This window comes from Arvicanthis niloticus, chromosome 18 (genome assembly GCF_011762505.2).
Source record: "Arvicanthis niloticus isolate mArvNil1 chromosome 18, mArvNil1.pat.X, whole genome shotgun sequence".
Taxonomy (NCBI): Eukaryota; Metazoa; Chordata; class Mammalia; order Rodentia; family Muridae; genus Arvicanthis; species Arvicanthis niloticus.
In genome coordinates this window covers 15,504,489-15,519,103 of record NC_047675.1, presented here as the reverse complement: position 1 = coordinate 15,519,103, position 14,615 = coordinate 15,504,489, and the positions used below count along the sequence as shown (strand labels likewise).

At 44.0% G+C, this 14,615-nt stretch overlaps 1 long non-coding RNA gene across 3 annotated transcripts in view; it reads left to right on the top strand.

Annotated features, from left to right (window-relative positions):
* Window positions 1-14,615, top strand: part of LOC143434937 (uncharacterized) — a 28,740-nt gene that overhangs the window by 12,995 nt on the left and 1,130 nt on the right. For 2 of the 3 annotated variants that reach the window (XR_013104814.1, XR_013104813.1), the window contains 3 exons: window positions 8,470-8,614; window positions 9,427-9,586; window positions 12,549-12,694. This is a non-coding gene — a long non-coding RNA (uncharacterized LOC143434937). Of the gene's footprint in view, window positions 1-7,539; window positions 8,615-9,426; window positions 9,587-12,548; window positions 12,695-14,615 lie in introns of those variants that run through there. The other variant, XR_013104812.1, reaches the window with a different exon arrangement.

The window sequence follows — 14,615 nt, the reverse complement described above, 5'->3', positions numbered from 1 at the left end:
TGGAGTATATAATATACAGTGATAGAAACAAAAGGGAAATTGCTTCAAAACAAAGAAGGGGTCTGGACTTCTGGAGAGTTGTTCCCTGACTGTTAGTTATATGTATGTCATGCCTGTGTACTTGTCCCCCCTTCTTCCTCCTTTCACCCTCCTCTTCCTCTTCCTCTTCTCTCCTTGGGTTTGTTTGTTTGTTTGTTTGTTTGTTTTTGAGACAGGGTTCCTCTGCTTTGGCTGTTCTAGAACCCACTCTGTAGACCAGGCTGGCCTTGACCTCACATACCTCCTGCTCTGCCTCCCCAGTGCTGGGATTGAAGGAGAGCTTCACCATGGCTGGCTCTTGCTCTCTTTCTAACTCACTCGTGGCACACACATATACACAAAGTAAATAATTAGAATTAATTTTATTGACACTTATTCCATGTATCCCCATAGTTGTTGCTTGTTATAATTTATTTCCATAAAACAATTTTTTTTTGAGATGGAGTCTGTCTTTGTCAGTGGTTCCCAACCTGTGGTTGCAACCTCTTTGGGGGTCAAATTTCCCTTCCACAGGGGTTGCCTAAGATATTTAAAGCACAGATGTTTACATTATGATTCAAAACAGTAGCAAAATTAGTTATGAGGTAGCAACAAAAATAATTTTATGATTGTGATTCACCACAACATGAGGGACTGTATTAAAGGGTCCCAGTAGTAGGAAGGTTGAAAACCACTGCTATGTAGCTTTGGCTGTCCTGGAACTCAGTATGTAGACTAGGCTGGCCTTGAACTCACAGAGCTTCTCTGCCCCTGAATGCTGAAATTAAAGGCAGGTACCACCATAACTAGCCTTTGTATAATTGTTAATAGGAAATAATGTCTACCCTTTGCCAGCTGTAGCATTGGGTAACCTAGCCTGGGCAGTGCTGGAGAGCTTGTGGGCAGACCAAGTCACCTACTTCCCGGGCTCAGATCTAGAACTTTGAGTTGGCCATCCCAACATCTACCCCATTTATGATCTGTTGGAGTGAGTGAAAGGGCTGGTCCTGCAGATCCAAAACTGCAGGACCTCCATGACACAGGGCAACAACAGGATATCCAATAGGAGTCCTCATGAAGGGCCAGTACTGACAGTGTAGCAGAAGCCAGAGGACTTGAACCAGACCAATGAGTCATTGCCGTGAACATTTGCGAGTAAGGATGTGTGGGCAAAAGGGTACACTTGGAGATACAGTATAGCTTCCATGACAAGATTTGTTTTTAATTCTATCCTATTTTTGTGGGGGCGAGGTTGCAAAGGTAGGGGGTGGATACCAAGTGACGGGGAAATTAGTGGGATTGGGGTGATGTGAAATTAACAGAGAATCAATAATTTTTTTAAAAAAATAAATCTCTCTTTGGGGTATGGGGGCTGGGGAGAGGGACTTGTGTGATAAAATAGCACATTCTTGTCTCTAGTACATCGGCTCTAGTACATCGGCATACGTCCCTGAAGGATAAGGGTTGGGGAGAGGTATACACGGCTGGAGAATGCTCTGCTGCTGATGGCCGAAAAACTGAAAAGATTTTTTTTTTTTTTTTTTTTTGGCTGAAAACAGTGCTAGAGTTTCTCAGAAAGCCACTGAGCTGGTGGATGAGATTCTGGCCCGCAAGCCCTGGCCAGTTACTCTGCTCCGTCTAGCATCTATCTTCTTTTCCTATTGAGGGAGGGGCATTTGTACTATGAAGAGCTGGACCAGCTCATGGACTACCGGACAGTCAGGAAAGAGCAACTGCAAGGCATGGGGCATTGTTCCTTCCCTTCTGAGTTCTAAACTCAAGGCTCATCCTTTTCCTATAAACCCATGTGTACAAGAAAACTATGTGTTTCATTCAGAGAGAATGTATTGGTGTCTGTGTGTAATACAGAAATAACTAGTCTGCATGGATTTCAGACAGAAACACTTATGTATCTAACCTTTATAGATGTTTCTTTTGAATCAGATGTTTAAAAATACATTTAAGATTAATCTATTTATGTTTATTATTGTGTGTGTCAACAGGAATGGATTAGAAGACAGCTTGTGGAGATTGTTTGTGTTTTTTTTTCCTCCACCATGTGGATGTAAGTGATCAGACTCAGGCTGTCAGGTTTGACAGCAGACATCTTTACTGGCTGAGCAATTGCTGGCCCTAAAGTCTACTTGTCAATCTTTTCCTAGATAATGCCATGCACGTGCATAATGGATTTGATTATATGCACTCTATTACCCTCTCCTACCCTTGTCTCCCTCCCTCTGAACTCATCCTGTCTCACAACATGTCCCCTTCCTTTCAGGACTGCTTTTTGTGCTCTGCGGAGTTTACTTAGGGCTGCTTGCATGAGCACGGATGTGGAATTATTTACTGAAGCCTGAGCAACTCACCAGCGGCTACACTACTGACATCAAATGACTCCTCCCCCCACCATACCCCCAGCAGCCATTAACTGTCCATAGCTCCTCAGGGAGGTGTGGGGCCTCGTGAGGCCCTCCTCAATCCATGATAGAATGATAGCAGGTCCAATCTTGTTTGGGTAACCATAGCTACTATGCATGTGTGAGTGCAAAGGCCATGTGTCCAGAAGACAGAATTTCACATCATTTCCCATCCACACCCCGCCTTCCATGATTCTCCCTTAGCCTGAGGGGTGGCGGCAGGCTGAGTGCTCACTGTCACTTACTCTGAGCACCTTCAGCAGTTTCAAGTTGCAGAATTTGCTAAAGCATCTCTGCAAGACTGAGAACAGCACTAACCCTGAGTATTTAGAAAGCATTTGGCAGCATGTCCATTGAGCAAGACAGAAGGAGTTCATCATAAGGCCTATAGCCTCCAGCCAGCACTATGGGCTTTTGATCAGGCTGACAGTATCAGCTATGAATTCTCTCTTGAAGAACAGGCTTGAATTCAATCATAAGGGATTGATTACCTACATAACTTTTAAGCTATAATAATAACATCATGAGCGCATGGTGCCTGACAGTTTAGTATTACAGTATGTAGGACCTATAACTGGGTAAGACTGTTGATGACATAAGCCCATCAGTCACTAAAACAGCCACCTCCATTGCATCTAAACCTTTCCATCCCCAGCATTCTCTTTCTCTTCTTTTATATTGTAAGACTCCTGGGAGCCTTAGCTTACCAGAGACCCCCTGAGTGAACCATGCGGAGTTATGAATTGATGCAAAAAGCAAGAGGAATTTTAATGATCCAATGCATTGGGGTTGTCCTGTACCTGAAGGAGAGGCGGCAACCCCGGGGCAGCCCATTTGGTTGGTTTTTATTAGTTTAAGGGGTAGATTAGAGAAACAGTGACTAGGCACAGTATGCTTGGCAGAACAGTGTGACTTTTAAACTGATTGGTCTTTAGGGAATGAGGTGGCAAGAACCTCCCTTGTCTGTAGGTGGCAAGGGTTGGTCTGTCCTGCAGAACAGGGCTACATGCTCTGGGCCTTCCCCACCAGCAGGTGGGTTCCCTTCCTTGCTGAGGAATGTTAATCAGCCTCTCCCTTCCTCCTCTGACAGAGGAATGTTAATCCAGCAAGTGTCCTCTAACTGAGGAATGTTAATTAGCCTCTCCCATCCTGAACTGACCTCTTCAATATCACACATTGAATCAATGTTTTGGTAAATATAACAACTCTGTCTGCGCATCAACACAGATGGAATTCCACCCCCCCACCCCCCCACCCCCCCACCCCCCCACCCCCGCTTTGGACTTCAGTTTTTTAGTTGACATGAATGATGACCAGGCCAGCTCAGTCAGCCAATAGGTTTCAAGGGAGGGAGTGAGGGCTGAAAAGAAAAAGACAATTAGTCAACACTATAACATTCCAACCAGTGCTGAAGCTGAAGCTGGTTTATTTTTTTCATCCAGTCTGCTTTTATATCATTCTAGGTACATACAAAGAATATGGTCAGCCTTAAAGCATAAACAGAGTAGTTAAGGAACAAACAGAGCATGTACAAAGGTCCCATGATTACTGTACTCAGGGTCTTAACAAGACCCATCAAGAAACAAAGAAAACATTCCTCAGCTGTATTATCTTGACGCTACTTTTTTGTCCTAGCCCAATGTCAAATCCCTGCCAAATTCCTAGAAGGTGGCACCAAGAGCTCTCCACGACTTGGCATGTACAGGATAAATCTTAAGTGTTTGTCATAAGCATAAAAAAAATGCACATGGTTCCTAAACTTGAGGATTTTAAAGATTTCACTTATGAGCTTGCCCCTTAAAGTACCCAGAGGCAGAGGTAGGTAGACCTGAGTTCAAGGCCAACCTGGTCCACAGAGTGAGTTCCAGGACAACCAGGGCTACACAGAGAAACTCTGTCTCAAACAAAAACCTGATCAATCAATCAATCAATCGTAACTTTCTTGTTAACTGGGATGCAGGAAAGTTTAATGACCCATTCACTTGACAAAAGAGAGGGAGGCTGGAATCTAGAAATCAGTAAAAGGAGAGAAGATGTTCTTGAACAAGCAGAAGTGAAATTCTCTTTTGAATAGCCTGACTAGAGGCTTCTGCTAACCACTGATTCTTTTGACTTCTCCAGGCTGTGAAACCGTAGCTCAGCCAGCAGCATTCCTGCCTCGTATCAGGGGAAGGTCATGCCCACTGTGATCAAGCCCCCTCCTCTGATACCAGGCCAGTATCTGGCCCTCAGCCACTTCCCAGGTCTGTCAACTTTCTCGTAGGACACGGGAAGTTGGCCCGCTCCCAGCAGCAGGTCAGAGCTTGTCTGTGAGATGTAGAGCAGACCTTCTCCCAGCAGTGTCTCTTCCTCTCAGGGGATCAGATGATATGCTTTAGATTTCCTCCACAGTGAGTCACAGAAACTTGAAGAAGTCCCTCTACTGAGCTTTGTGGCCTTGGCTAGAGCTGTTTACACTGGGTTCTCATAATCCCTACCCTAAATTCAATATTTTTAAGGCTGATTTTTTCTGAATGATGGCAGTCTTCTAAAGTAACATTACTGTAGCTTTTTTTGAGGCCTTGTTAGTTTTGTGTATAAGTTTATTTATTATAGACATGTATGTACATGCATCATGTGTATTCTGGTGTTCACTGAGGTGTTAGAAGAAGGCTTCTGATCCCCTGGAACTGGAGGTCCTGACAGTTGTTAGACACCATGTGTTTGCTGGGAACCCACTCCGGGTCAATTATAAGAGTAACAACAATTCCTCTTAGGCATGGAGTCATCTCTCCAGCCCTGCCATTCCTTTTTCTGATATGACAGGGTCTGCTCCAGATTGGTCTAACACAAAGAGACTCAAAAGCTCTCATGACTAAAAATCGGAGGCTGGACTACACCTCAGTCTGACTGCATCCTGTTGTGCAGACGGGTTTCTCAGACCCATCTCTTCCTTCTAGGAGGAGGCCTATCTGAAGTCTAACCACAGTATGTTTCGGCATCAAGTCAGTCCCAGCTGGCTTTCCACACCAGCCTCTGTGTGTGGCCCCTGTCTGCTCCTGAGTGAAGTGAATGTAGGCGGTGGAGGTCTGTGAGGCTCCTTGTGCTTGTTAGAAGGAAGCCCTTGCGTGCTGCCCCAAATGTGCTTGCCTCAGGACCCTTGGCAAGAGTCACGAAGGGACCCTGTGCAGGTTATCGTGAGCAGAGGACTTCCAGGATGCTCAATTACACAATGTAAGGCAGACCAATACATTCTCATCATTAGCGAGGAATCCTTCATCACGTGTCCTTTTACATGCTTGCTTTAGTAGAACATCCTTCCTCCTGTGTCTGCTTCAGTGAAACGTTCCTTCACGAGTCTGCCTTAGCCTTTCACCTGTGTCCGCTTCAGGAAAACACACCTTCATGTGTTTGCCCCAGCAAAACACCTTCCAACACAACTGACTTCTTTAAAAAACCCTTAAGTTTCTACTTCAGACACCCACTTCTGATGTCCATGGACACTAAGCATGCATGTTGTGAGCACATACGTATGTAGAGTGAAAAATTATAAAAATCATTTTATAAAATGTATATAGGCTTTTCTCTAAGCCTCACTTTAAAGGGCGTGGAAATTTTTCTCAGAAGCAAGCTAAAAATGTAGACTAGCCAGTTTCAGGAACCGGCTAGCCACAAAGGGAAGAGAAGAATGCGAGTCATCTAGGTGGTGTTGAGAAAGTAGTGACCATGATGACAGGGCAGGGCTGTGTCTGGAGCAACTGAGAAATAGTTGAGCAAGTGACAGGGCAAGGCCACAATGATATGGCAAGAATGAGTATACCGAGTGTTTTCCACATGACTCTGACTCACTTAGGTTGGGCTCCTCTGGAATTTTCCACTATTTTTATGTTATGTTTCCTTAGCAACCCCTCACCCCCTCCTCACTCCCCTGGCTTGTGTTTTTCCCCTTTTAAAAACCCCCTCAGCCAGCCGGTCTTTGTCAATTCAGCTCTTTCGTGGGCAAACGAATTGACTGTTAGCCTGGCTAACTCTCCTGAATAAAGCCTCTGCTGTTTGCATCCAGATTCGGTGTCTTGCGAATTTTTGGGTGGCCATGACTTTCTGAGACTTGAGTGAGGGTCTCCCCAGAGAGGGGGTCTTCATTGGGGTGCTCGTCTGGAATTTTGTGACCACCCTAATCTCCAAGAACCCAACAGGGAGGTAAGGGCACACCCGTGGTTCTCTTCCTGTCTTGTGTGTCTGTCCATCTGAACTGTTTTGGTTTCTGAAAAGTGCACTTGTGGTTTGGTTTGGTAGTCGTTTCTGTCTTGTAAAAGACAGTAAACCGTTTCTGTCTTGGGAGGAGACAAACGGGTGACCGGCAGACATGCTGTGGGGTCACCAGCTGCTGTGCCCTGAGAGACGTCTCAGGAGGACAGGGACCCCCATCTGGATGCCGGGGAGGATACAGTGGCCCTCTTGGTAGAGGGGACACACTCCCAGCCATCTGTTTTTTCTAGAATGATGTTGGCACTCACGGTTGAGACATGTCCCTGGTCTCTCACACACTGGCCATCTCCGGTCACAAGTGATTGATTGGTGGATGTGCAGGATGCCACTGGCCGTTAGACTACATCCAAGATGGCGGCCAGCCTGAGAACTATGTTTCCCAGCAGATCGTTTGGCTCTGACGACTACATCCAAAATGGCGGCTGTCCCCACCACCACCATGCAGCAGAGTGGCTACAGTGTGTCTAGGCAGGTGGTTTTCTGACAGTCTTTCTATGTTCTGACTGTGTAATTTAGTCTCTGTGCTACCTGTGGCAGGGGTGAGCTGTCTGTGTTGTTTGTTCTATATGTTCTTGGACTCTGACTGACTTTTTTTGTTTTTGTTTGGACTGAAACTGTGTAAAACATCCTGGGTTAAAAAGAGATAACGTGACACCGGCAGAGAAAGAGATGAAGCCACCAGTACAAAAGTGCTGCTACAGAGCAGAGAGGTGGGTGGGTCCTTTGATGAGGGGCATCACGCTTCAGGTGGCCTGCCCACGACAACCCAGCAGCTTCCCACCAGCCGCCTGTGAAGATGGGGCCCAAGTGATTAAAAACTTGGCAGAGGAGTAAGTAGTGCCAAGACAAGTAACTCCAGCTTAACTCTGAACCAACAAAGCTGCTTGCAGGCAGGTCGGACAGGTTGCTTGCTGCAAAAAGTTACAGGCTGTTCTGAGTCAAAGAGCAAATAATATATAGGCCTCCGTTTTGATAGACTTTCTAGTCATTTCTGTCTGAGACAATTTCATTTTTTTTTGTTTTGTTTTTGTTTTTGTTTTTCGAGACAGGGTTTCTCTGTGTAGCCCTGGCTGTCCTGGAACTCACTCTGTAGACCAGGCTGGCCTCGAACTCAGAAATCCACCTGCCTCTGCCTCCCAAGTGCTGGGATTAAAGGCGTGCGCCACCACCGCCTGGCAATTTCGTTGTTTATATGAGACTTTCATCAAGGTTTGGTTCAAAGATGAGAGTTCAGACAGGATGAAATTGAGGAAGTAATAAAGAGCTTGTGCTCTTATGTTAGATATAAAAATGTTTACGTTCTTGTTCTTGTCGTGTATCACTTCTAAAATAGTATTTTAATCATAAATAATCCTTTAAAAGGTTTTTATAGAACTATGCCAAAAGTTGAATACAAATAAATTGTCTATAAGTATGTCCCTAATAGATAAATTCAAATAAGTGCCAAATATAACTCAAGTTGCCTTTTTAAAAAATTGTTAATACTGTGTGAGCCTTCAACATCTTAACAGTCCTTGCTGTGAAATGCTATAGATAAGACTATTCATTCTGATTTGGTTTCTTTCTTAAGCTTTAGAGGTGAGCTCACATTACACCTGTAGACAAGGTACTGTTTGCAGACTGAACTAGGCTGTGGTCTCTAATGTAATGTGAACAGCACTCATGCAGCCTCACAAATACATCAGTCTGTACAGAGTTCTAGACTATTTACTGCTTTTACAGGTGATCAAAACAATAGATAGGATAAAAGCCTTTCTTCCCCAAGACCCTTGGTTCTGGTTGTCAGGAGTGCTCTTCAGGATGAAAGAGCGAGAGAAGATACTGGAAAAGGAATGTTCCCTTAGACATGGGGACCCCATCAATTGATCAGGCCGTGGTCAACAGCAGATTACTTCTGACCAGATGTGACTGAGACCTTCATGTGACAGAAGGTAAGGGACACCTAAAAGCCCACACCAGATCCCATTGGCAGATCTTGAGAGAGCTACATGAGACCTCACTAATTTTGACCAAGGCACATGAGGTTAAACAGGGATCAGATGAGTTGCCCACAGCCTTTCTAGACTAGCTCACAGAGACATTCTGTCAGTATAGACAAGGCTTCAGAGGCTAGAGAGACTACAAGATAAGTCATTAAAAGATTTAGTGTAAGTTGCTGGAGAAGTATACTATGTCAGGGAGAAAGGAAAAGAAAGAAGATAAAAGGTTTAGTGTAAGTTGCTGAGAAAGTCTACCATATCAGGGAGAAAAGAAAAGAGCAGAGAAAGAAAAAGAAAAAAGATAAAAAGAGAGGTAAAGAAAAAGAAAGGTTACAGGAAAGGAATTTACAGAAATGCTTAGCTATAGTAGTTAAGAAAAAGCAGAGAAGAGGGATTCCAATCAAAGGGAGATAAGACCAGTGTGCACATTGCAAGTAAAGGAGCCAGTTAGCTGCGTGAAGACAGTGATTGAGATAGATGGGGCTTGGACTTGCCCAACAGGGTCCTCCTCCAAGCCGATGGGCCAAAATGTATTCATGGACTACCCAAAAAATGGTGAACCAAGAGATGGTCTGGGTATCCCATTCATTTATGGTCATCCTAGACTGTCCCTACCCTCTGTCGGGTTGAGAGTTACTCCCCAGGATAGGGGCCCAGATACTCTTCCTACCCGATGGGCTGTAACTAACTGACAAGAACTCATGGGTAGAGGAAAGGCTTCTCCTATTGACTCCGGCCAGGAGCCAAGGCAACTTGCTTTACAGACAGGAGCAGTTTTCTCCATGCTGGTCAGAGACAAGCCGGTGCTACTGTGGTGGACACAAATGTCATCTGGGCTGACTCACCAACCCTGGGCTCTTCGGTACAGAGAGCAACCTTGAAACTTGGGGCCGACAAGAAAATCAACATCTGCATGGACAACAGGTATGCTTTTGTCACAGCCCATGTCCACAGGACTGTATACCAAAGAAAAAGAAAAAGAAAAAGAAAAAGAAAAAGAAAAAGAAAATACCTAGGAGAGAACAGCCTAGAGTATATACAGAGAGACAACCAAGAAGATATTAATAGAGATCTTCCTGAGGTTTCAAGTATCTGAGACAATTAGATCAGATAGCAGTCTTGTTTTTGTTTCTAAGGTAAGTCAGAAAATTGTCAGAGATATTAGAGACGAATTAGAAGCTCCATTGTTTGTACTGTCTCCAAAGCTCAGGACAGGTAGAGAGAATTAACAGAACCCTAAAAGAGACCTTAACTAAATTGCCCTCGGGAATTGGCGTTGTCTGGGAGGTTCCTTTGTCCCTGTTCCACACCCAGAATGTCCCTCTTGTGTGAGAGATGATTTTTCAGGCTACCAAGAGATTGTTCCTGGTGCTGTTGACCATCTGACCTCTGTTGAAGTTCACCAACACCTGTGCCTGATGTCCACTGGAGAACAGCCAGACACCTGAACAACCCCTTCAAGCTCAAAGTCACCTGCTGTTCTACAAGACCAAAGAGCAGCAGGCCTTGACTCCTGAAATATCCCCACCCTAGAGGCATAGGGGTAATACAGCCTTAGAGGGTGGAGCTTAGCATGTGTACACCCAAAGTTAAATGACAGCTTGTGATTCCAAGATTAAAATCACCCACAAAAGGATAAGAACTAAATGTGAATCTAGAGTTATATAGATTTGTTCCTTTTGCAATTTCTCTTTATTATATATGTGATTATATGTGTATGTAGACAACTGTGTGCCACAAGATGTATGTAAAAGTCAGAGGGTAACTTTAGAAGTGTGTTTGAAGGAAATAGAAATTTTTTGAGACCCCCTAGCCAATAGAATAGAGCCCGAGGAACCCTGCTAACAGATACTTAGTGCCTGAGATTGATAAATGGCGAGCTTGCAGTTCAAGATTAACCCTTTATACATCTACTTCTGTCTTTGATGAGGCCAACGATTATTATATACTTGTACAGCTGGTCCCACGGGCTTATATCACCCTGCTGATACCCTTGAAAATGAGTTTGAGATGTGCCTAAGACGCTTCCACAAAGAGCCCATCTCCTTGACCTTGACTGTCATACTGAGATTAGGAGTGGCTGCAGGTATGAGAACAGGCACCACTTCGCTAATTCAGACCCCTTATTGTTTCCATGAATTAAGAGCAGCCATAGATGTTGGTCTATTTACTGTTTTTTTTTTTTTAAAAAGAGGTGGTTTATACATTGCTTTTAGAGGAAAATGTTGTTTTTATATAGACCATTCAGTGGTGATTAGAGACTCTGTGAACAAACTCAGAGAGAGATTAGACCAAAGACAGAGAAACAAAACAAAACTGGTTTAAAAGTTGGTTTAATAGATCCCCGTGGAAAACTACCCCGCTATTCTCTCTCACTGGACCCCTTATAATTTTGCTTTTACTTTTGCTAATTAAAGCTTACATTAGAAGAAGTGGGGCAGGGTTTGTAAAATCTAAGTTTTATGGTTAAAAACTGTCATTAGAAGAAGTGGAGGATGTAGAGTGAAAAATTATAAAAATCATTTTATAAAATGTATATAGGCTTTTCTCTAAGCCTCACTTTAAAGGGCATGGACATTTTTCTCAGAAGCAAGCTAAAAATGTAGACTGGCTGGTTTCAGGAACCAGCTAGCCACAAAGGGAAGAGAGGAATGCGAGTTATCTAGGTGGTGCTGAGAAACTAGTGACCATGATGACAGGGCAGGGCTGTGTCTGGAGCAACTGAGAAATAGTTGAGCAAGTGACAGGGCAAGGCCACAATGACATGGCAAGAATGAGTATACCGAGTGTTTTCCACATGACTCTGACTCACTTAGGTTGGGCTCCTCTGGAATTTTCCGCTATTTTTATGTTATGTTTCCTTAGCAAACCCCTCACCCCCTCCTCACTCCCCTGGCTTGTGTTTTTCCCCTTTTAAAAACCCCCTCAGCCAGACAGTCTTTGTCAATTCAGTTCTTTCGTGGGCAAACGAATTGACCGTTAGCCTAGCTAACTCTCCTGAATAAAGCCTCTGCTGTTTGCATCCAGATTCAGTGTCTTGCGAGTTTTTGGGTGGCCATGACTTTCTGAGACTTGAGTGAGGGTCTCCCCAGAGAGGAGGTCTTCACATACAAGCAAAAGGCTCTTATACACAGAATAACTGAAACTTTTTTCTTTGCCTTTTCTAGACATGGTTTCTCTGTGTAGCCCTAGCTGTCCTGGAATTCGCTTTATATATAGACCAGGCTGGCCTTGAACTCACAGAGATCCTCCTGCCTCTGCCTCCTGAGTACTGGGATTAAAGGTGCACCAGCATCACCCAGGAGAATAAATAAATCTTGATATATATATATATATATATATATATATATATATATATATATATGTATGTTTTGTGGGGAGGAGTGACTGGGTGTACCAGATAAAACTGGGATTAGACCAGAATTTTCAAACTTTTTTTTTAAGGTTTAGGTAGTAAGTATTTAGGATTTAGGATAAGAAGCAAAATTCAGATTATTGTATATTTATTTGAATAATGGTTTAAAATATTAAAACTGCTGAAAGTGGCACTGAGACCAGTCTAGACTATGTAACTAGATCTTGTCTCAAAAAACACAAAAATAAACAAAAGTCAGAAGTTAAGGGTCAGGGGAGACATTCTTGCCTGGAGGCCATCCCAGACGGCAGGTTGGTTCCTGGTCTCTAGTTTGTCTTGCCTTATACTGGACCACTAAGGAACTATCTCGGTCTGAGAAGCCTTGGACCACCTTGCCCAGCTCAGCCAAGCCTGCTGTGAATTCAGATTGCCCCTTGCAGTCTTGGGCTCTTTCTAAAGATTAAGGAAAGTCTCTTAGGGAGAGTGACTGGACATTTCCTCCTGTTGTGCTTTGGCTTTTGTTCTCTACAGGACTGGGCAACCCCAAAAGGCTATTTTACCCTCACTTGGTTCAGGGAGCCTCATCTGAGAGGCCTGCTTCCTTAGGGTGCTCCTCTGCCACGCCTGAGAAGAGGCCACTACTCTGGGAGAAGCATAGCCTTTGACTGCAAAGCCAGGTGAGTAGCAGCTGACCTGTCGGTCTCACTGTCTGGGATGATGGACAAGTTCTGTGGCTATACTGTGAACACAGCATTTGCCATGAGTGGCTGCTGAATATATGAATGTAGCTCCTGAATATATAAATATATTTTTGTTTGCGTTTTGAGACAAAGTCACTGTAACGTAGCCCTTGCCGTCCTAGAACTCACAGTGTAAACCAGGACAATCCACCTGCCTTGCCTCCCAAGTTCTGGAACTAAAGGTGTGTGCCACCACACCTGGCATCACTGTGCGAATTTTTTTTCAAGACAGAGTTTCTCTGTGTAGTCCTGGCTGTCCTGGAACTCATTCTGTAGATCAGGCTGGCCTCGAACTCAGAAATCTGCCTGCCTCTGCCTCCCAAGTGTTGGGATTAAAGGTGTGTGCCACCATTGTTCGGCATGTGCAAACTTTTAATTTCATTTCATTTTATCTGTTCACATGACCATCATTTGTACTGACAGAGAGCATAGTTTAGAGTTCAGCTTTGGGCCAGTGAGGGTCTCAGACAGCTGTGTTATGTTTTCACTAAGTATAAACCTGATTTCTTAGCCTCTTCGACATGCCTTCTTTTTTTAACAGTTGCACATGTACATTGGAAATGTCTCTCTTGTAAATGGAGATCATGCCAATTGCTATAAAGTGGTAACCTACGGTAACCATAGGCAAAATACACACATGACAGTGTTATTGAGTTCCTGGTAGATGTTCTTGACTGCCTCTAGTTGCTAGAGCTTAAAGCTTGCTTGCTTCTGGCTAAAATGCAGATCACTAAGAGCCAAAGAGAAGCTACCAACACAGCCACACTTCTCTTGTTGACTTATTCAGAAAGGCCAGAAGAGGCAGGCAAAAGGAATGTCTTCTCAGGAGACTTTCTGTCAACTATGGGCATTTGAATCTCTAAAAGCTTTTGTAGAATTCTTTGGGGATCAAAGAAGCAGGCAGCCCCCTTTTGTGGGAGGAAGGCAGGTCTGCTCAGATGGTCTCATAGTTGTGACACACTTTTATAAAGTGGTGGAAAGTGTGGAGCCTCCTGAGCACCCCGATAATGTGAGTGACATTTGATGTGTGTTTGGCAGGCTGGAGTGGAAGGACTTCCCTGGGGAAGTTTAAATTGTCCCCAAGACAGACCTGAATGGCTTCTGATGTCTCTTTTAGTCCCCAGACAACAGAGCTGATGATTGGGGGAAAGTTTTTTAAAACATAAAATGGCAGCTGGGGATATAGCTCAGTTGGCAGAGTCCTTGCCTTAGAATGTATGAAACCCTGGATCCGGCCTCTCCAGTAACATATAAATCAGGAGTTTTAGGTCATCCTCTGCTATATAATGAGTTTAGGGCCAGCCTGAGCTATATGAGTCTATGTCTCTGAGCACACACATAGACCTGGGAAATAGCTCAGTATGTAAAACTTAACTACACAAATGTGGTGAATCTAAGTTTGATTCTCAGAGCACACAGAAAGTTGATGCAGTGATGCCCTAAGGTATGTATGTACATGCACACATATACACAAACATGCACACGAGCACACACGTGTGCACACACACACAAAGTAAGTGAATGAAAATATAAAAATATATATAGCCCCTTCTCCCCATGAAGAAGAACAGCAGGAAGCAGGTTGGTACAAAATAGACCGATAAGGTTTATCAAGCACCTCACTGGGTAGCAAACATGGATATGCCATCTAGGTTTTATGTTTAATTTGAAATGTTTTAAAGATTTAAAATTTTATTTAATGTGTTAGTGTTTTACCTCCATGTCTGTATGTGCACCGCATGCATGCCTGGTGTTCGAGGAAGTGAGATGAGCGCATTGAATCCCCTGGAAGTGTAGTTGTAGATGGTTGTGAGCTACCACGTGGGTGTTGGGGATTGTACCTGGGTCCTCTGCAAGA